Below are 26909 nucleotides of genomic sequence, written 5' to 3'. Positions count from 1 at the left end.
CCGTGTGGTGCCAGGACAACAACCTCTCTGTCAACGTGATCCACACAAAGGAGATGATTGTGGACAACAGGAAAAGGAGGACCGAGCATGCCCCCATTCTCATCGACGGGGCTATAGTGGAGCAGGTTGAGAGCTTCAAGTTCCTTGGTGTCCACATCACCAACAAACTAACATGGTCCAAGCACACCAAGACAGTCGTGAAGAGGGCATAACAAAACCTATTCCCCCTCAGGAGACTGAAAAGATTTGGCATGGGTCCTCAGGTCCTCAAAGTTCTACAGCTGCACCAGAGAGCATTCTGACTGGTTGCATCACTGCCTTCTATTGCAACTGCTCGTCCTCTGACAGCAAGGTACTACAGAGGGTAGTGCGTATGGCCCAGTACATCACCGGGGCCAAGCTTCCTGCCATCCAGGACCTTTATATCAGGCGGTGTCAGAGGAAGGCCCTAAAAATTGTCAAAGACTCCAGCCACCCTAGTCAGACTGTTTTCTCAGCTACCGCACGGCAAGCGGTACCGAAGCTCCAAGTCTAGGTCCAAGAGGCTTCTAAACAGCTTCTACCCCCCAAGCCATAAGACACCTGAACATCTAATCAAATGGCTACCCAGACTATTTGCATTGCCCCCCCCACCCCCTCTTTTACGCCGCTGCTACTCTCTGTTATTATCTATGCATAGTCACTTTAATAACTCTACCTACATGTACATATTACCTCAATTACCTCGACTAACCGGTTCCCCCGCACATTGACTCTGTACCGGTACCCCCTGTATATAGTCTCGCTATTGTTATTTTACTGCTGCTCTTTAATTACTTGTTCCTTTTACTTCTTATTCTTATTTGTATTTTTTAAACTGCATTGTTGGTTAGGGGCTTGTAAGTAAGCCTTTCACTGGATGGTCTACACCTCTTGTATTCAGCGCATGTGACTAATAACATTTCATTTGATTTGAATAATGCATATGCTGAAACATCAATGTTTCAGAACTAGTGGCTGTTCCTGAAACAAGAAAAATCTTTCATACTCCTCTCCACAGATTTTTGGGATGTTTACACATAAAAAAAATGATACACTGAAATTGTGAAATATACTGCTACAGTGAATGATGGGGAAATTATATAAAGTTAAGTTTCGACCAGTCAATCAGCCACCATCTGTTAGCAAACAACTTGACTATCTTCCAATCCACTCAGTGACTCACAGTGTACACACATAGGTTACTGTTGTGTCATCGCAGAGGTCTTTAACCAGCCATTCCCAGGGTACAGTAGTTAGTCACTTGGGTTCCTCAGCATGTCCTGTTGAGTCTGTGTCAGAGCACACAGTTCCCCAAATCCTGATTAACATGTTACAGTCACAACTGCCGAGGCTGAGAGAATGACAAGATGATAATCTCTCCACCTCTTTCCTACAGCGCTCTTGTTTTGTATGGTTGGGGACCTGGGGTTTACAGATACAAACCTATGTTGTCGGTGTAACTCATGATCACGATAGCCCACTGAGCTACAGTAGAGCTTAGGCATGCGCTCTGGGAGCTAGCATGGGTCTTCAGGTCTCAGGTAGATTTACTCATTCTGTACACCTAACCACCTCAGCCACACTTGCATGCTTTCTCTTTTGAAGAAAATGTGTTCTTGGTCAAAACATGTTTGGGTAGAGAAAAATACTGTGTGTAAAATGATGCATGAATATTTCACAAAAGGAAGTATATATCATTTAACTAAAGGATTTAAAAATAGCTGTATAGCTATGGTCCATTAGAGTAATCTTCTTCACATGCTCCAAAACAGCAAGATATTGAAATGTAATTAACCTTCACAGAGACACCAAGCAGTCAGAAGAGTTAACATCTCGTGAGGTGACACAAATCTAGAACCAAAAACTCAAACCGGGTAAGGATTCCTACTCTAAGAATAGCTATGTTCTAAAAAAATAACAAGACACCTGATTGAGAAAGGCGACTTGGTAGGGTGCCAAGGAACATTGTGAAGTCAAGGGACTGGACTGGCGAGGGTCCAGCTAGAAATGAAAAGTGAAGCACGCTCCAGTGGTCAGTCGGTTCCTGCCTGTCAGATCAACTACAGATGTAGGACCTTCACTTGATCACCCTATTGCAGCAGAACTTAAAACTTTAAAACTTGTAGGGTATGAGGTTTAAAAAGTCTTCTGAAGTTTGTAATTTCCACATTGACATTTTTTACATGATTTTGCATTACGAAACATGCATCAACCTTACAAAAATGCCCATTAAATTATACTCCACATATTAATTAACATTTCCTGTCGCTGCAGGATTATTTTACTTCTGTATCAAACTGGCTCAAATTAAGATCCGACATCTGTAGTGTGGAGTGTAGGGACCAAGGGAGAGATTCAGGCCATGCCTTTGGCGCATTCAATTACAAAGTAAAGATGAACACAAAAGGCATGCAGTGCAATGGGGAAAGTAGTTTTACTAAGGCACATTAATAAACTATGATTCAGACTTTTGGGAGTGAATAAATTATGACTACAATTTTTTTTTTTTATGAATGCAGTTTGGGGTCATTTCAACTCAAATTAAGTAAAAAATCTATAATTTGCTAAATATTGAAATTACTGGAAATTATCATCAGGATTGAAGCTGTGGTGTGTAACAACATATTTAGCATACCTTCACATAATAATATATGATACTCAGGGGAGTGCCTTGAATATTTTTTTTACCCAGTGAAATATGAATCATCCATTTATTTGAGAGCCAGGCAGAAGTGAGACTTAATACATAGAAATAGTCAACAACATTCTCCATGCACAAACAGACATGTTTCACGATAGTACATCCATTTTGTGCAATGTGAAACATGACAAGTTGTTCAATTTCCATTGTGTGGTTACTCAAGTCTGATTTGGATATATTTGGCTATTTTCGCATTACATGTAGAAGTTGTCCCTTTTCAGGTTTAGAAAAAGTGACTGCTAAATGCTAACTCCCGTTCGTATAAGCTGGTTAGCATAGCTAGCATACCTAAGATACAGTGCCTTGCAAAAGTATTCAACCGTTTGGCGTTTTTCCTATTTTGTTGCATTACAACCTGTAATTTAAATAGATTTTTTTATTTGGATTTCATGTAATGGACATACACAAAATAGTCCAAATTGCAGAAGTGAAATGAAAAAAAAATTGCTTCAGAAAATTAAAAAAAGAAAAAAAAAGAAAGTGGTGCGTGCATATGTATTCACCCCTTTGCTATGAAGCCCCTAAATAAGATCTGGTGCAACCAATTACCTTCAGAAGTCTCATAATTAGTTAAATAAAGTCCAACTGTGTGCAATCTAAGTGTCACATGATCTGTCACATGATTTCAGCAAATATACACCTGTTCTGAAAGGCCCCAGAGTCCGCAACACCACTAAGCAAGGGGTACCACCAAGCAAGCGACACCATGAAGACCAAGGAGCTCTCCAAACAGGTAAGGGACAAATCTAATCTGCCCGAGGGGGTTATTCAACTGGCCCCTCCGTCGCGACATCCCCTGAATGCCCATCTGCTAGCCCGCTAGCCGCGGCCCGCTAGCTGTCTAGAGCATATCGGCTGTTCGCTGAATAGGTCCATCGGACAACTTCTTGGGCCACTATACCTTTCTGCCAATTGGACCGGTTCCCTTTACCACACGGAACTGGTCCCCTTTACCAATCCATCACGACTGGTCTACCGACATAAACGCACGAGGAGGCTCCGCACGAGGAGGCTATAAACACAATTCCTGTTGCGACGTCCCTCTGAGGCCCTTCTATTAGCTTGCTAGCCCTGGCCCGCTAGCTGTCTGAATCGCCGTGTCTCCAACCAGCCTCACTACTCACTGGACTCTATGATCACTTGGCAACGCATGCCTCTCCTTAATGTCAATATGACTTGTCCATTGCTGTTCTGGTTAGTGATTGTCTTATTTCACTGTAGAGCCTCTAGCCCTGCTCAATATACCTTAGCCAACCCTTTAGTTCCACCTCCCACACATGCGATGACATCACCTGGTTTAAATGATGTTTCTAGAGACTATATCGCTCTCATCATCACTCAATGCCTACCTCCACTGTATTCACACCCTATCATACCTTTGTCTGTACATTATGCCATGAATCTATTCTATCGTGCCCAGAAACCGGCTCCCTTTACTCTCTGTTCCGGACGTACTAGACGACCAGTTCTTATAGCCTTTAGCCGTACCCTTATCCTACTCCTCCTCTGGTGATGTAGAGGTTAATCCAGGCCCTGCAGTGCCTAGCTCCACTCCTATTCACCAGGTGCTCTCATTTGTTGACTTCTGTAATAGACCCTCATAGATATCATCCTAATCAACTTGCCCCCCTCTGCTGTTTTCAACCAAGATCTCAGCGATCATTGCCTGCATCCGTAATGGGACTGCGGTCAAACGACCACCCCTCATCACTGTCAAATGCTCCCTAAAACACTTCAGCGAGCAGGCCTTTCTAATCGACCTGGCCCAAGTATCCTGGAAGGATATTGACCTCATCCTGTCAGTAGAGGATGCCTGGTTATTCTTCAAAAGTGCCTTCCTCACCATCTGAAATAAGCATGCCCCATTCAAAAAACATTGAACCAGGAACAGATATAGCCCTTGGTTCTCTCCAGACCTGACTGCCCTTGACCAGCACAAACATCCTGTGGCGTTCTGCATTAGCATCGAATAGCCCCCATGATATGCAACTTTTCAGGGAAGTTAGGAACCAATACACACAGGCAGATAGGAAAGCTAAGGCTAGCTTTTTCAAACAGAAATTTGCATCGTGTAGCACAAACTCAAAAAAGTTCTGGGAAACTGTTAAGTCCATGGAGAATAAGAGCACCTCCTCACAGCTGCCCACTGCACTGAGGCTAGGAAACACTGTCACCACCAATAAATCCACTATAATTGTGAATTTTAATAAGCATTTTTCTAAGGCTGGCCATGCTTTCCACCTGGCTACCCCTACCCCGATCAACAGCCCTGCACCCCCCCACAGCAACTCACCCAAGCCTGCCCCATTTCTCCTTCACCCAAATCTAGATAGCTGATGTTCTGAATGAGCTGCAAAATTTGGACCCCTACAAATCAGCCAGGCTAGACAATCTGGACCCTCTATTTCTAAAATTATCTGCCGATATTTTTGCAACCCCTATTACTAGCCTGTTCAACCTCTCTTTCGTATCGTCTGAGATTCCCAAAGATTGGAAAGCAGCCACTGTCATCCCTCTCTTCAAAGGGGGAGACATTCTAGACCCAAACTACTACAGACCTATATCTATCCTGCCCTGCCTTTCTTAGGTCTTCGAAAGCCAAGTTAACAAACAGATTACCGACCATTTCGAATCCCACCATACCTTATCCGTACCTTATCCTCCAGACAAGCTTCAATGCCAAACAACTCTCCTTCCGTGGCCTCCAACTGCTCTTAAATGCAAGTAAAACTAATTGCATGCTCTTCAACTGATCGCTGCCCGCATGTCCAGCATCACTACTCTGGACGGTTCTGACTTAGAATATGTGGACAACTACAAATACCTAGGGTGTCTGGTTAGACTGTAAACTCTCCTTACAGACTCACATTAAGCATCTCCAATCCAAAATGAAATCTAGACTCAGCTTCCTATTTCGCAACAAAGCATCCTTCACTCATGCTGCCAAATATACCCTTGTAAAACTGACCATCCTACCGATCCTCGACTTCGGCGATGTCATTTACAAAATAGCCTCCAACACTCTAATCAACAAATTGGATGCAGTCTATTACAGTGCCATCCGTTTTGTCACCAAAGCCCCATATACTACCCACCACTGCGACCTGTACGCTCTCGTTGGCTGGCCTTCGCTTCATACTCATCGCCAAACCCACTGACTCCAGGTCATCTACAAGACCCTGCTAGGCAAAGCCCCGCCTTATCTCAGCTCACTGGTCACCATAGAAGCACGCACCCGTAGCACGCGCTCCAGCAGGTATATCTCACTGGTCACCCCCAAAGTCAATTCCTCATTTGGCCGCCTTTCCTTCCAGTTCGCTGCTGCCAATGACTGGAACGAACTGCAAAATTCACTGAAACTGGAGACACATATCTCCCTCACTAGCTTTAAGCACCAGCTGTCAGAGCAGCTCCCAGATCACTGCACCTGTACATAGCCCATCTGTAAATAGCCCATCCAACTACCTCATCCCCATAATGTATTTATCTATCTATCTATCTTGCGCATTTGCACCCCAATATCTCTACTTGCACATTCATCTTCTGCACATCTACCATTCCAGTGTTTAATTGCTATATTGTAATTACTTTGCCACCATGGCCTATTTATTGCCTTACCTCCCTTATTTTGCACACACTGTATATAGACTTTTTATCCTGTATTATTGACTGTGTTTGTTTGTTCCATGTGTAACTCTGTGTTGTTGTATGTGTCGAACTGCTTTGCTTTATCTTGGCCAGGTCGCAGTTGTAAATGAGAACTTGTTCTCAACTAGCCTACCTGGTGAAATAAAAAAAGTAAAACAAAATTTTAAGTTGTGGAGAAGTACAGATCAGGGTTGGGCTATAAAACAATATCCAAACTTTGAACATCTGTCACGTCCTGACCATTGAGTGCTCTTATTTTCTATGGTAGAGTAGGTCAGGGCATGACTGGGGGGTTTATTCTAGTTTAATTTTTCTATGTTGTTTGGTTCTAGTTTCTGTTTTTCTATGTTGTTTTTTTTTGATGATCCCCAATTAGAGGCCGCTGGTCATCGTTGTCTCTAATTGGGGATCATATTTAAGTAGTTGTTTTTCCCACCTTTGTTTTGTGGGAGATTATTTTGAGTTGGTGCATGTAGCACCTCTTTGTCACTGTTTGTTGTTTTGTTCATGGTTTATTGTATGTCTTGCATAGTTTCACATTAAAATAAATTATGTGTAACGATACCCACGCTGTGCTTTGGTCTGTTCCTACACACAGACGTGACAACATCCCACGGAGCACCATTAAATCCATTATTAAAAAATGAAAGAATATGGCACCACAACAAACCTACCAAGAGGGACGCCCACCAAAGCTCTCAGACCAGACAAGGAGGGCGTTAATCAGAGAGGCAACAAAGAGAGCAAAGATAACCCTAAAGGAGCTGCAAAGCTCCCCAGCGGAGACTGGAGTATTTGTCCATAGGACCACTTTAAGCTGTACACTCCACAGAGCTGGGCTTTACGGAAGAGTGGCCATTGCTTAAAGAACAAAATAAGCAAACACATTTGGTGTTCACCAAAAGGCATGTGGGAAAGTGTATTCCGGTCAGATAAGAGTAAAATTGAGCTATTTGGCTATAAAGGAAAACGCTAAGTCTGGCGCCCCGAGAACACCATCCCCACAGTGAAGCATGGTGGTGGCAGCATCATGCTGTGGGGATGTTTTTCATCAGCAGGGACTGGGAAACTGGTCAGACTTGAAGGAATGATGGATGTCGCTAAATACAGGCAAATTCTGACCCTAAGCACACTGATAAATCAACATTTGAGTGGTTTAAGGGGGAACATTTAAACGTCCTGGAATGGCCTAGTCAAAGCCCAGACCTCAATCCAAATGACAATCTGTGGTATGACTTCAAGATTTCTGTACACCAGCGGAACCCATCCAACTTGAAGGAGCTGGCGCAGTTTTGCCTTGAAGAATGGGCAAAAATCCCAGTGGCTAGATGTGCCAAGCGTACAGAGACATACCCCAAGAGACTTGCAGCTGTAATTGCTGCAAAGCAAAGGGTGGCTCTACAAAGTATTGAATTTGGGGGGGGGGGGGGGTGAATTGTTATGCATGCACAAGTTTTGTCCTATTTCTTGTTTGTTTCACAAAAAATATGTTGCATCTTCAAAATGATAGGCATGTTGTGTAAATCAAATGATACAAACCCCCCAAAAATCAATTTTAATTCCAGGTTGTAAGGCAACAAAATAGGAAAAATGCCAAGGGGAGTGAATATTTTTGCCAGCCACTGTATTGATATTGTATATGAAAATAACAATCATTTCATACCTTGATTACATTGAGACACGATTAGGGTTGCAAAACCAGGTAATTTGTTGAAAATTACCGGAGTTTTGCATCCCTAGACACGACCCCAATTTTTTTTTGGTGCGAATACTTTGGAACTAAAACAAACTTGTTGCCAACCCCTGAAATACTGTGTGATTATATTATATACACTATCAGTGCGAAGTTTACAGACACCTTAGCCAAAAACTGAATTTAAAAGTTTCACAATTCCTAACATTTAATCCTGTCTTAGTTCCCCCGTCTTAGGTCAGTTAGGATCACCACTTTATTTTAAGAATGTGAAATGTAAAAATAATAGTGGAGAGAATGATTTATTTCAGCTTTTATTTCTTTCATCACATTCACAGTGGGTCAGAAGTTTACATACACTCAATTCGTATTTGGTAGCATTGCCTTTAAATTGTTTAACTTGGGTGAAACGTTTTGGGTTGCCTTCCAGAAGCTTCCCACAATAAGTTGGGTGAAATTTGGCCCATTCCTCCTGACAGAGCTGGTGTAACTGAGCCAGGTTTGTCGGCCTCCTTGCTCGCACACACTTTTTCAGTTCTGCCCACAAATTTTCTATAGGATTGAGGTCAGGGCTTTGTGATGGCCACTCCAATACCTTGACTTTGTTGTACTTAAGCCATTTTGCCACAACTTTGGAAGTATGCTTGGGGTCATTGTCCATTTGGAAGACCCATTTACCACCAAGCTTTAACTTCCTGACTGATGTCTTGAGATGTTGCTTCAATATATCCACATAATTTTCCTCCTTCATGATTCCAACTATTTTGTTGAAGTGCACCAGTCCCTCCTGCAGCAAAGCACCCACACAACATGATGCTGCCACCCCCGTGCTTCACGGTTGGGATGGTGTTCTTCAGCTTGCAAGCTTCCCCTTTTTTCCTCCAAACATAAATATGGTCATTATAGCCAAACAGTTCTATTTTTGTTTCATCAGACCAGAGGACATTTCTCCAAAAAGTATGATCTTTGTCCCCATGTGCAGTTGCAAACCGTAGTCTGGCTTTTTTATGGCGGTTTTGGAGCAGTGGCTTCTTCCTTGCTGAGCGGCCTTTCAGGTTATATCGATATAGGACTCGTTTTACTGTGGATATAGATACTTTTGTACCTGTTTCCTCCAGCATCTTCACAACGTCCTTTGCTGTTGGTCTGGGATTGATTTGTACTTTTCGCACCAAAGTATGTTCATCTCTAGGAGACAGAACACGTCTCTTTCCTGAGTGGTATGACAGCTGTGTGGTACCATGGTGTTTATACTTGCATACTATTGTTTGTACAGATGAACGTGGTACCTTCAGGCGTTTGCAGATTGCTCCCAAGGACGAACCAGACTTGTGGAGGTCTACAATTTATTTTCTGAGGTCTTGGTTGATTTCTTTTGATTTTCCCATTATGTCAAGTAAAGATGCACTGAGTTTGAAGGTAGGCCTTGAAATACATCCACAGGTACACCTCCAATTGACTCAAATGTCAATTAGCCTATCAGACATTTCTAAAGCCATAACATAATTTTCTGGAATTTTCCAAGCTGTTTAAAGGCACAGTCAACTTAGTGTTTTAAACCTCTGACGCACTGGAATTGTGATACAGTGAAATAATCTGTCTGTAAACAATTGGTGGAAAAATGACTTGTCTAGCACAAAGTAGATGTCCTAACCGACTTGACAAAACTATAGTTTGTTAACAAGAAATGTGGAGTGGTTGAAAAACGAGTTAATGACTCCAACCTAAGTGTATGTAAACTTCCGATTTCAACCGTATGCATTCTCCTAACTTACGACCACTTTGGGTCCCGACCCATAGTTTAAGAAAGACCTGCTATATGGGGTGAAAATCCCCACACAAAGCTTGCTATACCACATACCATTATATTTTCCTTGAATCCCTGGACCTTCTGCAATCAACGCAATGGTCAAACCCTGCAACACAAATGATTTCAACAGGCAGCAACTGTGCAATGTGTAGAAAGTAATTTGCATTTCCAGATAGACCCTTGAATGCATAAACCAACCAATCTCACACTCAACATTCAAAATGGCTGAGGAATACGCAGGTCTGTTGAAAGACATTCTGAATGCATTTATACATTTTCTTAATCCTGAAGCAAATACTGTACATCTCAACAGTTTGATGAAAATTACTTTTAGGTTTTTTTGGACACTGCCATTCCGTACATTTGAAAACATCACGTCTTAGTCTTTTTTTGTTATACCAACCAGACCATCATGCCCAGCATTGATTAAAACTTAATCCTAAAAGAAAGTGTCATAGGTTCAGCAGCATAGAGTGAATGCCTCAGCAGGTGAATAAGCCAGCATATCAATTATTTTAGTAGCCCAACACAGGCAGGAAGAAATCATGTAAAATGAATGATATTGAAAAACACTTTGCACATACACATTTCATACTAAACTCAGCAAAAAAAGAAACGTCCTCTCACTGTCAACTGCGTTTATTTTCAGCAAACTTAGCATGTGTAAATATTTGTAAGAACATAAGATTCAACATCTGACACAAACTGAACAAGTTCCACAGAAATGTGACTAACAGAAATGGAATAATGTCTCCCTGAAAAAAGGGGGGGCAAAATCAAAAGTAAGTCAGTATCTGGTGTGGCCACCAGATTGAACAAGCATGGGAAACAGTGTTTAAACCCTTCACAATGAAGATCTGTGAAGTTATTTGGATTTTTATGAATTTTCATTGAAAGACAGGGTCCTGAAAAAGGCCCGTTTTCTTTTTTTTGCTGAGTTTATCTGTGTGCCAAAGATTTCCCATTTATAGAGATGCCCTGCACCTAAAGGCCAAATCTGGGATGGGTAAACACACAATTTTGTGGGCAGTCAATAAAATACAATTTTCACACCCTTTTAGTGCAGACCTGAAACATACTGTGCTTGCTTGCAGACCTGAAACATACTGTGCTTGCTTGCTTGCCTATCTTCACATTTTCCTTTCCAGCAACTATGGTGGATGGGTAACGAGGACAGCACAGTACAGCTTGCTCTGGCTTGGCTTGTATTAGTAGTGTGAAAAGGTTTAAACTGTCCTGAGAGATTGTGGCCTACACCTGACCTAATGTAGTGTTATGTTCCCTAGTGGTTCAACAGTTCAGAGGATAAGCCATTGGAAGGACTCTCTGGGGACTAGTGGAGCAGGAGGAGGTTTGAGAGGAATGGGTAATTGCTGGGTTGACAGATAATCCAAAGCGAACTATTATGAGGAGGATATAAACCACTATTGACTCTACAAGTCAGTGACTGTAACAATAATACAAAACTGAGCGTGTACAGCAGTATGCGTTTCTCCTTTAGATCCATACAGAAAGTGGTCTGCAAGACCACAGATAGTGTCAGTCAGTTAAAGGTCTACCACAGAGTATTCTACAGGGTACCCAGCTTCCTATCAGCTTCACATCTATTTCAAATTGAACCTCAGCCTTACTAACAGTTTTAATCAGAGGAATGTCTTGATAAATTACAACATGAAAAACACTACACTGATCTAACTCCTGCTTTCGACTAGACAGTCTGAAAAACAGTTTCTGCTCCAGCCCTATATAATAGAATCCCATCTATTCTATCGTGGTAGAGACAGAGCTAGCTGCAGTTCTAAGAGCAAATCCTTGGCTGGCGTCTATTTCTGGCTGTATGGAGCCGATGCTGTTTAGAGATGAACTGACATTGTGCCAGTTCACTTGACACAGTGGACTAGCTGGGCCCTAATAAATCTGATTATGCACCCTCCTCCACATTTGGACCTGCCTCTCTCCTCCTCAGGACCCACTTGCCCTCTATCCCACTGCACATAGCTATGGGAAGTAGGGGTGCAGTGTTTAAAGTACTTCAGTAAAAATACTTTAAAGTACTACTTTAAAGATACCTTAAAGTAGTACTTTAAGGTATCTTTACTTTTACTCAAGTGTGCCAATTGGGTACTTTTTACACCACTGGTGCTGTAAAGATATTTCTGTTTTTAATTTTAATATATTTGCACAAAAACTTTTCGCTTTGTCATTATGGGGTATTGTGTCTAGATGGGGATTTGTTTTATTTAATCCAATTTAGAATAAGGCTGGGGGGGGGGTCTGAATACTTAACGAATGCACTTAATATATATATATATATCTATATATCTATATATATCTATTATGCTTAGAGTACCAGTCAAAAGTTTGGACACTTAGGGTTTTTCTTTATTTTTACTATTTTTCTACATTGTAAAATAATAGAAGACATCAAAACTATGAAATAACACATATGGAGTCATGTAGTAACGAGAAAGTGTTAAATAGATCAATGTTATATTTGAGATTCTTCAAAGTAGCCACCCTTTGCCGTGATGACAGCTTTGCACACTCTTGGCATTCTCACAATCAGCTTCAGCTGGAATGCTTTTCCCACAGTCTTGAAGGAGTTCCCACATATGCTGAGCACTTGTTGGTTGCTTTTCCTTCACTCTGCGGTCCAACTCATCCCAAACCAACTCAATTGGGTTGAGGTCAGGTGATTGTGGAGGCCAGGTCATCTGATTCAGCACTCCATCACTCTCCTTCTTGGTAAAATAGCTCTTACACAGCCTAGACGTGTGTTTTGGGTCATTGTCCTGTTGAAAAACAAATTATATCCCACTAAGCTCAAACCAGATGGGATGGTGTATCGCTGCAGAAGTCATGCTGGTTAAGCGTGCTTTGAATTCTAAATAAATCACTGACTGTCACCAGCAAAGCACCATCACACCTCCTCCTCCATGCTTCACGGTGGGAACCACACATGCAGAGATCATCCGTTCACCTACTCTGCGTCTCACAAAGACACGGTGGTTGGAACCAATCATCTCAAATTTGGACTCATCAAACCAAAAGGACAGATTTCACCAGAAACACTGCTCGTGTTTCTTGGCCCAAGCAAGTCTCTTCTTATTATTGGTGTCCTTTAGTAGTTGTTTCTTTGCAGCAATTTGGCCATGAAAGCCTGATTCACGCAGTCTCCTCTGAACAGTTGATGTTGAGATGTGTCTGTTACTTGAACTCTGTGAAGCATTTATTTGGGCTGCAATCTGAGATGCAGTTAACTCTAATGAACTTATCCTCTGCAGCAGAGCTAACTCTGGGTCTTCCTTTCCTGTGGCGGTCCTCATGAGAGCCAGTTCATCATAGCGCTTGATGGTTTATGCGACTGCACTTGAAGAAACGTTCAAAGTCCTTAATTTTCCAGATTGATTGACCTTCATATCTTAAAGTAAAGATAGAAACAGTCCATTTGCTTATTTGAGCTGTTCTTCCCATAGTCTTATTTGGTAAAATACCAAGTCCATATTATCTTCTATATACCACCCCACCTTGTCACAGCACAACTGATTGGCTCAAACACATTAATTAACTTTAACAAGTCACACCTGTTAATTGAAATGCATTGCTGGTGACTACCTCTCCCCCTTCAAAGAATAACGCAAACTGGCTCTAGGCAGAATAGAAAGGGTGGGAGGCCCCGGTGCACAACTGAGCAAGAGGACATGTACATTAAAGTGTCTAGTTTGAGAAACAGATGCCTCACAAGTCCTCAACTGGCAGCTTCATTAAATAGTACCCACAAAACATCAGTCTCAACGTCAACAGTGAAGAGGCGACATCGGGATGCTTGCCTTTTAGGCAGAGTTACAAAGAAAAAGCCATATCTCAGACTGGCCAATAAAAAGAAAAGATTAAGATGGGCAAAAATAACAGACACTGGACAGAGGAACATACTTTCTATGAAACTATTTAATGACGCTGCCAGTTGAGGACTTGAGGCATCTGTTTCTCAAACTAGACACTCTAATGTACTCGTCCTCTTTCTCAGTTGTGCACCGGGGCCTCCCACTCCTCTTTCTATTCTGGTTAGAGCCAGTTTGCGCTATTCTGTGAAGGGAGTAGTACACAGCGTTGAACGAGATGTTCAGTTTCTTGGCAATTTCTGTTAATTTCTCAGAACAACAATAGACTGACGAGTTTCAGAAGAAAGGTATTTGTTTCTGGCCATTTTGAGCCTGTAATCGAACCCACAAATGCTGATGTTCCAGATACTCCACTAGTCTAAAGAAGGCCAGTTGTATTGCTTCTTTAATCAGACAACAGTTTTCAGCTGTGCTAACATAATTGCAAAAGGGTTTTCTAATGATCAATTGACCTTTTAAAATGATCAACTTGGATTAGCTAACACAACGTGCCATTGGAACACAGGAGTGATGGTTGCTGATAAATGGGCCTCTGTACGCCTATGTAGATATTCCATAATAAAACAAAATCTGCCGTTTCCAGTTACAATAGTCATTTACAACATTATCAACGTCTACACTGTATTTCGGATACATTTTATGTTATATTAGTGGACAAAAGAAATTTGCTTTTCTTTCAAAAACAAGGACATTTCTAAGTGAACCCAAACTTTTGAATGGTAGTGTATGTAATCCTGATATAGTTCTGACACACAGTGAAAGGGGGACTGTGATGCGGAGGGTGCTTGACAATCAGTTTCACTTTGTGATACTGTGATACTGCAGCCTGTGATGTGAAGACACTTTGGCAAGGCTACTTTATCTACAAACAGTATATTATTTGGCCTAACTCAATTGAAATGCAATATCTATCCTCCTTCGTAGTGTGTGGCACAATGAAGTTGACAACCAAATGTCTCTAAGTTGATTCTCCCTGTGTTTAGGACTCTTGCTGACAAATAAGAAGTAATTAAATAAGTAATTTCCGATAGTGACAAAACAAGTGTAGAGAATCATTGTACCATCTAAACCGTTGTGAAATATATTTTCAATAACCAGCTGTTTTAAGCTGGTGTCAAAATGAAAGTAAAAGATGCAAAAACAAAACATAAGATCGGAAAGCATAGAAATAGCACACTAGAACATATCTACTGCTTTTTAGACTTGCTTTCAATGAGAAAGACTAACTCACATTTCTATGGGGAATTTGGTCGGTTGCCCAAAAAAGTTATATTGCAGCTTTAAAAAGGAATACTAATCCAGTGGCCGAGGATGATAGTAGCCTAGCCCAATACGTTCTTAGAAAATGGCAGAGCTTGACAGATGCCAGTTAAGTCAAAATGTTCTGTATATTACATTAAGATTATTTTTTGATCAACTCAATTACTCCCTGCTCTGTCTCTAGATCAATTTTGACCTTTAATCAAATGTAATGCCTTTTGTTATTGTCTTTCCACAGAACAATACTTTACAATCCCACTGGGTCTCTCAAACATTGTACATATCATACGATGCATATCAAACATAAACTCAGCAAAAATAGAAACGTCCCTTTTTCAGGACCCGGTCTTTCAAATATAATTAAAGAAAATCCAAATAACTTCACAGATCTTCATTGTAAAGGGTTTAAACACTTGTTCAATGAACATGCACCTGTGGAATGGTTAAGACACTAACAGTGACAGCTTACAGACGGTAGGCAATTAAGGTCACAGTTATAAAAACTTAGGACACTAAAGAGGCCTTTCTACTGACTCTGAAAAACACCAAAAGAAAGATGCCCAAGGTCCCTGCTCATCTTCGTGAACGTACCTTAGGCATACCGGAGGCATGAGGACTGCAGATGTGGCCAGGGCAATACATTTCAATGTCCGTACTGTGAGACGCCTAAGACAGAGCTACAGGGAGACAGGACGGACAGCTGATTGTCCTCGCAGTGGCAGACCACGTGTAACAACACCTGCACAGGATCGGTACATCCGAACATCACACCCACGGGACAGGTACAGGATGGCAACAACAACTGCCCGAGATACACCAGAAACGCACAATCCCGCCATCAGTGCTCAGACTGTCCACAATAGGCCGAGAGAGGCTGGACTGAGGGCTTGTAGGCCTGTTGTAAGGCAGGTCCTCACCAGACATCGCTGGCAACAACGTCGCCTATGGGCGAAAACCCACCATCGCTGGACCAGACAGGACTGGCAAAAAGTGCTCTTCACTGACGAGTTGCGGTTTTGTCTCACCAGGGGTGATGGTTGGATTTGCGTTTATCATCAAAGGAAGGAGCGTTACACCGAGGCCTGTACTCTGTAGCGGGATCGATTTGGAGGAGGAGGGTCTGTCATGGTCTGGGGCGGTGTGTCACAGCATCATCGAACTGAGCTTGTTGTCATTGCAGGCAATCTCAATTCTGTGCGTTACAGGGAAGACATCCTCCTCCCTCATGTGGTACTCTTCCTGCAGGCTCATCCTGACATGACCCTCCAGCATGACAATGCCACCTGCCATACTGCTCAATCTGTGCGTGATTTCCTGCAGGACAGGAATGTCAGTGTTCTGCCATGGCCAAAGAAGAGCCCGGATCTCAATCCCATTGAGCACATCTGGGACCTGTTGGATCAGAGGGTGAGGGCTAGGGCCATCCCCCCCCCAAAATAAATTCCGGGAACTTGCAGGTGCCTTGATGGAAGAGTGGGGTAACATCTCAAAGCAAGAACTGGCAAATCTGGTGCAGTCCATGAGGAGATGCACTGCAGTACTTAATGCAGCTGGTGGCCACACCAGATACTGACAGTTGCTTTTGACCCCCCCTTTTGTTCTGGGACACATTATTCCATTTGTTAGTCACATGTCTGTGGAACTTGTTCAGTTGTTGAACCTTGTTAATGTTCATACAAATATTTACACATGTTAAGTTTGAAAATAAATGCAGTTGACAGTGAGGACGTTTCTTTTTTTTGTTGAGTTTATATTGTTCACACAGTTGAAATCGGAAATTTACATACAGCTTAGCCAAAAACATTTAAACTCAGTTTTTCACAATTCCTGACATTTAATCCTAGTAAAAATTCCCTGTCTTAGGTCAGTTAGGATCACCACTTTATTTTAATAATGTGAAATGTCAGAATAATAGTTCAGAGAACATTAATTTCAGCTTTTATTTCTTTCATCACATTCCCAGTGGGTCAGAAGTTTACATACACTAAGTATTTGGTAGCATTGCTTTTAAATTGTTTAACTTGGGTCAAACGTTTCGGGTAGCCTTCCACAAGCTTCCCACAATAAGTTGGGTGAATTTTGTCCCATTCCTCCTGACAGAGCTGGTGTAACTGAGTCAGGTTTGTAGTCCTCCTTGCTCGCACATGCTTTTTCTGTTCCGACCACACATTTTCTATAGGATTGAGGTCAGGGCTTTGATGGCCACTCCAATACCTTGACTTTGTTGTCCTTAAGCCATTTTGCCACAACTTTGGAAGTGCGACCAAGCTTTATCTTCCTGACTGATGTCTTGATGTTGCTTCAATATAGCCACAATTTTCCTGCCTCAAGATGCCATTTATTTTGTGAGGCGCACCAGTCCCTCCTGCAGCAAAAGCACCCCCACAGCAGGATGCTGCCACCCCCGTGCGTCACGGTTGGGATGGTGTTCTTCGGCTTGCAAGCCTCCCCCTTTTTCCTCCATACATAAGGATGGTCATCATGGTCAAACAGTTCTATTTTTGTTTCGTTTCATCAGACCAGAGGACATTTCTCCAAAAAGTACGATCTGGCTTTTTTTTTATGGCGGTTTTAGAGAAGTGGCTTCTTCCTTGCTGAGCAGACTTTCAGCTTATGTCGATATAGGACTCGTTTTACTGTGAATATAGATACTTTTTTATCTGTTTCCTCCAGCATCTTCACAAGGTCTTTTGCTGTTGTTCTGGGATTGATTTGCACTTTTCGCACCAAAGTATGTTCATCTCTAGGAGACAGAACGCGTCTCCTTCCTGAGCGGTATGACGGCTGCGTGGTCCCATGGTGTTTATACTTGCGTACTATTGTTTGTACAGATGAACGTGGTACCTTAAGGCATTTGGAAATTGCTCCCAAGGATGAACCAGACTTGTGGAGGTCTACAATTTATTTTTCTGAAGTCTTGGCTGATTTCTTTTGATTTTTCCCATGATGTCAAGCAAAGAGGCACTGAGTTTGAAGGTAGGCCTTGAAATACATCCAAAGGTATACCTCCAATTGACTCAAATGTCAATTAGCCTATCTGAAGCTTCTTATGACATCATTTTCTGGAATTTTCCAAGCTGTTTAAAGGCACAGACAATTTAGTGTATGTAAACTTCTGACCCACTGGAATTGCGATACAGTGAAATAATATCGTCTGTAAAATTTTTTGCAAAAATTACTTGCATCATGCATAAAGTTGATGTCCTAACCGACTTGCCAAAACTAGATTGTTAACAATAAATTTGTGGAGTGGTTGAAAAACGAGTTTTAATGACTCCAACCTAAGTGTATGTAAACTTCCGACTTCAACTGTATCATATCGTACATATCCCAACCAAAAACCGTGGGTAAATGGCAACAAAATCAATCAGATGCAAAAACACAGTACAGGGACAAAATGGAATCGCAATTCAATGATGCAAGACATGTTGCAAGGACTACTGTATAAAGGGAAAACCGGCTACGTGGCGAACACCGATGCCTCAGTCCCAGACGAGCTAAATCCTTTTTACGCTTGCTCCAAGGAAAACATTGATCCTCCTATGAGAATCCCCGCTGCAGTGTGCTCTCTTTCTCTGTGGACGACATGAGTAAGACTTAAGTCTGAGAATACTTTCAAAGCAGTCAGCCCAGATGGTATGGCTGGAGTATTTATGAACATATCCAACCTCTCCCTATCTCAGTCTGTAATCTCCACATTTCAAGTTGTCCATCATTGTCCCTGTACCCAACCAAACAAAGGAAACTTGCCTAAACAGCTATTGCCCTGTAGCACTCACTTCTGTCATCATGGAGTGCCTTGAGAGGCTGGTCAAGGACCAAAATCAGCTCCACCTTACCTGACACCCTGGTTACCTGACACCCTGGACCCACTTCAATTTGCATTGCACCACAACAGATCCACAAACAATTGCCACAGCACTGCATACTGCCCAATCACATTTTGACAAAATGAATACCTATATGAGAATGCTATTAAATGACTACAGCTCAGCTTTCAACACCATGGTCCCTTCCAAGCTGGTCATTAAGCTCAGGGCCCTGGGACTGAACACTTCCTGGTATGATCAATACCTGTTTAAAAGGTCTTGATCACACTCTCTGTAGCCAAAGTTTTTTTTTATTACATTTTTTAATTTCACCTTTATTTAACAGGTAGGCCAGTTGAGAACAAGTTCTCATTAACAACTGCGACCTGGCCAAGATAAAGCAAAGCAGTGTGATACAAACACAGAGTTACACATGGTATAAACAAACATACAGTCAATAACACAATAGAAAAATCTATATACAGTTTGTGCAAATGTAGTAAGATTAGGGAGATAAGGCAATAAATAGGCCATAATGGCGAAATAATTACAATTTAGCAATTAAACACTGGCGTGATAGATGTGCAAGTAGAGATACTGGGGTGTAAAGGAGCAAAAAAAAATAACAATATGGGGATGAGGTAGTTGGGTGGGCTATTTACGGATGGGCTGTGTATGGGTGCAATGATGTAAGCTGCTCTGACAGCTGATGCTTAAAGCTAGTGAGGGAGATATGAGTCTCCAGCTTCAGTGATTTTTTTTAAAATGTTTTTAACATTTAAAAAAAAAAATTTTTTTGCAATTCGTTCCAGTCATTGACAGCAGAGAACTGGAGGAAAGGCAGCCAAAAGAAGGAGTTTGCTTTGGGGATGACCAGTGAAATATACGTGCTGGAGCGAGTGCTACGGGTGGGTGCTGCTATGGTGACCAGTGAGCTGAGATAAGGTGGGGCTTTACCTAGCAAAGATGTAAGTAAGACCTTTAAACAGGTTAACATTCACAAGGCCACAGGGCCAGACGGATTACCAGGACGCATACTCCGAGCACGCGCTGACCAGCTGGAAAGTGTCTTCACTGACATTTTCAACCTCTCCCTAACTCAGTCTGTGATACCTACATGTTTCAAGAACACAACCATAGTCCATGTGCCCAAGAATGCCAAGGCAACATGTCTAAATGACTCTGGCCCATTAGCACTCACATCTGTAGCCATGAAATGCTTTGAAAGGCTGGTCATGGCTCACATCAACACCATCATCATCCTAGACACCCTGGACCCACTCCAACTGGCATACCGCACCAACAGATCCACAGATGATGCAATCTCTATTGCACCCCACACTGCCATTTCCCACCTGGACAAAAGGAACACCTACGTCAGAATGCTGTTCATTGACTACAGCTCAGCGTTTAACACCATAGTGCCCTGCAAACTCACCACTAAACTAAGGATCCTGGGAATAAACACATCAAATCAAATTGTATTTGTTGCATGCACTGAATACAACCGGCCTTAGTGTGAAATGCTTACTTACAAGCCCTTAACCAACAATGCAGTGAAGGAAATAAGATAATATTTACTAAGTAAAAACATTGTAGGTATTACAGACTCGGTCAGGTACGTACGGTCACTGTGGGGAGAACATCATCGGTGCACTTATTGATGAAGCCAGTGACTGAGGTGGTATACTCCTCAATGCCATTGGATTAATCCCGGGACATATTCCAGTCTGTGCTAGCAAAACAGTCCTGTAGCGTATCATCCATGTCATCTGACCACTTCCGTATTGAGCGAGTCACTCTTACTTCCAACTTCAGTTTTTGCTAGTTAGCAGGAATCAGCAGAATTTAATTATGGTCAGATTTTCCAAATAGAGGGTGAGGGAGACCTTTGTACGTGTCTCTGTGTGTGGAGTAAAGGTGGTCTAGAGTTTTTTTCCCCTGTTGTTGCACATGTGACATGCTGTTAGAAATTATGCATTAAAGTCCCTGGCCACTAGGAGCACCGCTTCTGGATGAGCATTTTCTTGTTTGCTTATGGCCTTATACAGCTCGTTGAATGCGGTCTTAGTGCCAGCATCGGTGTGTGGTGGTAAATAGACGGCTACAAAAAATATAGATAAACTCTCTTGGTAGATGGTGTGATCTACAGCTTATCATGAGGTACTCTACCTCAGGCGAGCAATACCACGAGACTCCCCTACTGTGCTCCTTGTTCACCCAAGACTGCATGGCCAAACAACTCCAACACCATCATTAAGTTTGCTGATGACACAACGGTGGTAGGCCTTATCACCGACAACGATGAGACAGCCTATAGCGAGGAGGTCAGAGACCTGGCAGTGTGGTGCCAGGACAACAACCTCTCCCTCAATGTCAGCAAGACAAAGGAGATGATCGTGGACTACAAGAAACAGAGGGCTGAGCACACCCCCATCCACAGGGCTGTAGTGGAGCAGATCCAGAGCTTCAAGTTCCTCGTTGTCCACATCACTAAGGAATTATCATGGTCCACACACACAAACACAGTCATGAAGAGAGCACGACAACGCCTCTTCCCCATTCAGGAGGCTGAAAATATTCGGCATGGGCCCACAGATCCTCAAAAAGTTATACAGCTCTACCCTTAAGAGCATCTTGACTGACTGCATCACCACTTGGTATGGCAACTACTTGACATCCGACAGCAAGACGCTACAGAGGGCAGTGTGTACAGCCCAGTACATCACTGGGGCCGAGCTTCCTGCCATCGAGGACCTCTGTCAGAGGAAGACCCTAAAAAAGTGCTATCTGTTGTAGGTATGAATAATATTTAGGAGGGGAAACCCTGGCAATACCTGCTTAGTTACATAGATACATCTGCAACACTGATGTCTTCTCTCTCGTCTTCTCTCTGTGAGAATGATAACGCCCATCTCTGTCCATGACTTGAAACAATAATTAAGAGCAACTGTATACATCTATGAAATACTACAATTTGTCCCCTGATTAGTAGGCTATGTGATATACCAATAGGAATAAAGTGTCGTTTGATCAAAACACTCATGTTCAACTATGCAAATAGCAAAAACTTGTTTCCAAACACTTATTGAACAGTTAAATGATTCACGAGCTATAGACACAGCATGCACTGCATTCCAAGACAAGAAAATAATAGAATACTGTCAGAATATTTGCGTGCATTAATAGCTTTAACTCAAACAGCGCACAGACTATTCACGACATGTGTAGGAGCAGCAGGCTTGGCTTTTGCTGTCTTCATCAAGCTTCATATGTTGCGCTGCTGTGTGCAACTGATGTGGGCTGCTATATCGGCGCTAGAATTATAGAATTTCATTGTGTTATAAGTGTGTGTGATACAACCATCATGTTGGTGATTACAATGTAGCCTATTTTAAAATAATGCCTTTCGGGCCAACAAACAGTTGTCAAAGAAGGTAGATAGTAGGCTAATGTGGTACATTCCTCACCATCAGTATATTTATCAAATCAACCACTTGCTATTTGTATGAAGGAAAACATGCAACATATCGGAAAAATATTGAGAGCTTACCTTCAGTGTATTCTCAAGTCAAAATTCATGAGTGGAACGATATTCGATAAATCCTAAATGAAACAACCGTTTATGAGAAATAATAGAAGCGACTGGTGGTGGGGTATCAAACCGCACGAGCCTCTGCTCCATGCACCTGACAGCTCGCTCTGTTGATGCAACGCGCAGAGGAGGAAAACCCACACAGCAGAATCAAGATGCCACTAAGACCCGGCATGGTGGCGGGACTAGGGACAATTAATTGTTTTTGGCTGCTAAACTGTTGCGATGGAGACAATTGCGTAGGGAATACAGAGTATAATTATTAATTATTTATAAAAATGTTTTCCTTCAGCACATAGGAGAGACAATTGCCACCAAACATAGAACTGACTTCGCAACAATGAATTGCTCTATCATATTTTCAACAAAACATACACCGAGTGTACAACATTGAGTTGCAACCCCTTTTGCCCTCAAAACCGCCTCAAACCGTCGGGGCATGGACTATAAGGTGTCGAAAGCTACCCATAGGGATGCTGGCCCACAGGGATGCTGGCCCATGTTGACTTAATTGCTTCCCACATTTGTGTCAAGTTGGCTGGATGTCCTTTGGGTGGTGGACCATTCTTGATACATACGGGAAACGGTTGAAAAACTCAGCAGCGTTGCAGTTCTTGACACAATCCGGCGTGCCTGGCCTTATTACCATATCCTGTGCAAAGGCACTTAAATCCTTTGTCTTACCCATTCACCCTCTGTCTGAACGGCACACATAGGCAATCCATCAAGCCTTGAAAATCCTTCTCTAACCTGTCTTCACCCCTTCAGATGTTCCTAATGTTTTGTACACTGTGTATTATATTTTGTGATTTTAAAAATGGTTTAAAAAAATATATACATTTGTCAGAGATGTGAATACTTGTGCCGAACAGATTTATGTAAGCATACATCTAGACCTTGTAACATCCAGTTATTTAGATTGCTTATGTTGATAAGAACTGAGGTCTGGCGTTCATATACTTTAGTTTAACTTTACTCAGAAGTATGCTGGCATTACATAGTTCACATGGCATATCCCTTCTGCAGTCTGGCTACTGTAAAACATGGAACTGGAATCCCACACTATGAATAGACAGACTGGATTATGGCATAACGTTCACTACATTACAGACCTAACAAAGGAAATTGACTGTGGGCTATTAATAGCCTAATTATACAGCATTTCCTAGAGTTGTGTCCAATTCAATCCCTAAAAAGCAAGAGCAGATTGTTCCCATCCATTGCCAGTAATACTGATCCAATTAAGTTTGTTTTTATCCCAGCATTGTGTAAAGAGAGGGGCAGTGTATTGTGTGTTAGGGGCCCTTAGAAAATAAAATACAACATTTAGTGTGGCCAAATTTCAAATGATTCTCACACACAGTGTAGCTGTGTTTGTAACTAAAGTGGCAATGATTGCATGATTGAAAGCAATGCTTTACATGTTAAAGTGAAATGCTGAGGGATTACTTTCAGGACTACAAAACTGTGTCCTCCAGTCCCCTGCCTAAAATTCTACAGTTTTGATAGTAGTGAACTACTTACCATAATAGTATCATACAAACAATCTTTACTGTTTATGTCCAATGTGTGCTATAGCTTTACCGGTTTCATACACTGAGTGTACAAAACATTATGAACACCTTAATATTGAGCCGCACCCCCTTTTGCCTTCAGTACAGCCTCAATTCTTCGGGGAATGGACTCTACAAGGTGTTGAAAGCATTCCACAGGGATGCTGGCCGTTGTTGACTCAAATGCTTCCCATAGTTGCGTCAAGTTGGCTGGATGTCCTTTGGTTGGTGGACCCTTCTTGATACACACAGCAAACTGTTGAATGGAAAAAAAAACAGTAGGTTTGCAATTCTTGACACACTCAAACCGGTGCGGCTGGCACCTACTACCATAACCCGTTCAAAAGCACAATTTCTTCTTGCCCATTCACCAACTGAATGGCACACATAACACTCCATGTCTCAATTGTCTTAAAGCTTAAACATCCTTCTTTAACCCGTCTCCTCTCCTTCATCTACAATGATTGAAGTGGATTTAACAGGTGACATCCATAAGGGATCCTAGCTTTCGACTGGATTCACCTGGTCAGTCTATGTCGTCGAAAGAGACGTTTTGTACACAGTGTCTCTCACACATTGACATTTTTATAAAGAAACATCACATACTGTAGCTATACACTCACGCAGCTCAACATGCTGACCTATCAAAGCACTAGACAATAAGATATTCTCCCATCCTGTGAGGTAATAGGAACTGTGCATGCAGAGAGGAGAGGAGATGGCAGGTTATTCAGTGGAGATCAAATGGGGACTGGCATCTGCTTTGAAAACAGAGTGGGCTTGTCCACAACTGTGGCTCATTAGCTATCATGCTGTCACTATAAACAGAGGGGGACATTAAGAAAACCCATGACAGCTGCAATTTAGTCTGCCACAGAATTCTGCTGATAAATCAAAACTGTGAGAAACGACAACAAATTAGTTAGTAAATATGTAATAAAGTTTAAGTTTGGGACTGAAGAGTGAAATTAAATCTTGCTTTTTGGAGAGATTGGCGTTCATTTTGTATGAACTGACCATTTAGGCTATAGTATACTCTAGATCTAAATATTTCCTGATCAAAAACAATGACACGGATGTGTTTATTTCATAAGTGTATAGAAACATAAAAAAATGTGAGGAAAAGCATTCCACTTGGTTGTCTGTGAAGGTCAAACTGTTCTGTCTTGTCAGACTGCTGATGCCATTTCCTGTCGGTCAGAGAAATCGGCGTAGGAATCAAATATCGTAGAGATTCGGTCCCGTGTGGCTCAGTGTGGCTCAGTTGGTAGAGCATGGTGTTTGCAACGCCAGGGTTGTGGGTTCGATTCCCACGGGGGACCAGTACGGGGGGAAAAAAATGTATGAAATGTATGCATTCACTACTGTAAGTCGCTCTGGATAAGAGCGTCTGCTAAATGACTAAAATGTAAAATGTAAATAGGCCAAATGAGATCACGTCAGAAGATCCTTGTGTTGGTGTCATTTGTTCCCATACTCAGGCTTACTATTCCATCTGAACTGGGAACAAAAACGCACATCTGTGCCATGAAAAGAGGCTAAATCACACCCTTTCAGAGCTGAGATTCCTCCGTATTGATTTTGTTCGTAGGGTGAGATGTTTTTTGGTAAGAAGAAGAAAGAAAGTAATGCAGGAGCTGAATGGATAAAATCAGGATAAACATGTTTGATTTGCTTCAATTTTAAAAAGGCTCATTTAGTGTAAGTAAGAGCTCAGATGGCTGCATTACATTTCTTACAAGAAATACGATAAACACTCACTATTAAATAATGTCTTGCAGATGTTTTAGGTTTGCTCTCTGTACCAGATGCCAATTTATTTCTATTCTACCCTAAGACTGTTGTATACTATGTTGTCTACACCATCAATGGGCTCATGAGTAGTGAGATCTTTGTTGAAAGGTCCCCAATCATCTGTAAATCGAACTTATCTAATTTTAGTACTCTGATTTATACATGCCACTACCCCATCCTCTCTCCCACTATAGACCCAATTAGTCATTGTCATTTGGTCCCTTGCTAGTAGTTTATAGGTAGAAATGACAAATCAAGCCCTTCTTTCTGTGGGCTTAATGAGTCCTTTTCACTGAGACTTTGCGAGAGCTTGGGACTATAAGGTTCTATGTGCAAAAAGACGATTGAGATAATTGGCTTTAAAGTTCCGAACTCTCATTGGTTTGAATGGTCAGCAATTTTTGATTGTATTCTTTTGACCTTAACACGAACTGCGGTATTTAGAGTAGGTAGAGAACACTGAACAGAAGGCTATGTCAATAACTACTCTGTTTGGACAGAAATGCAGATAGAACCTTATAGTCCTAAACTCTCATAATAGTACTGAGCATCTTTAGGCCACTTACTCAACTGGAGGGCTGACGTGTGTGGTCATATCAATACAAGTACAACTAACTCCAGAGGAGAGCCTCTCTTTTATGTAAATGTTTCTACACAACTTTTGACTATTTCTGGCATTCTTTGGATGGAAGGTTGGGCATCATGCACGCCTTTTTATTTCTTTGTGTACCTAACAAGATGTGTCTAAATAAGATGAGTCACAGTATGATTTGCCCTAATATGACTTGACTATATATATATATATATATAATATATATATATATATATATATATATATAATATATATATATATATATATATCATACTGATATTGTACAATGAAAAATATCTAATTGCTGACAAACTATGCCGCACCCTAACAAAAGTGTCTATGTGCACTTTACAGCGAAAAAAATGGTGGCAAAAAAAATAAAATGTTAAAAGGATGCTGAAGCATCATTTAAATGATATAATCTTAAAGCAGACATTTTACTTCCTACTTCCAAGATATTCTGTACTGTGTTAATCATGGATCATCTCATCCAGCCTTTGCAAGTCAAAATGCACAAAGGGATGTGTTGGC

General features: G+C 41.7%; 1 protein-coding gene across 4 annotated transcripts in view; it reads right to left on the bottom strand.

Annotated features, from left to right (window-relative positions):
* The window catches only part of LOC106599337 (disks large-associated protein 1), a 137714-nt gene extending 115144 nt beyond the window's left edge, over positions 1-22570 (bottom strand). For 2 of the 4 annotated variants that reach the window (XM_082973388.1, XM_082973390.1), the window contains exon 1: positions 22398-22569. The gene's annotated coding sequence lies outside the window, so the exon portion shown is untranslated. Of the gene's footprint in view, positions 1-22397 lie in introns of all 4 variants that reach the window. The other 2 variants (XM_014190522.3, XM_082973389.1) reach the window with 2 other exon arrangements.
* Between the last annotated feature and the right edge of the window lie 4339 nt (positions 22571-26909).

The sequence above is a fragment of the Salmo salar genome, chromosome 03, assembly GCF_965601325.2.
Source record: "Salmo salar chromosome 03, fSalSal1, whole genome shotgun sequence".
Lineage (NCBI taxonomy): Eukaryota > Metazoa > Chordata > Actinopteri > Salmoniformes > Salmonidae > Salmo > Salmo salar.
Note: the sequence above shows the minus strand (reverse complement) of the source record. Positions and strands in the feature narration are given on the sequence as shown.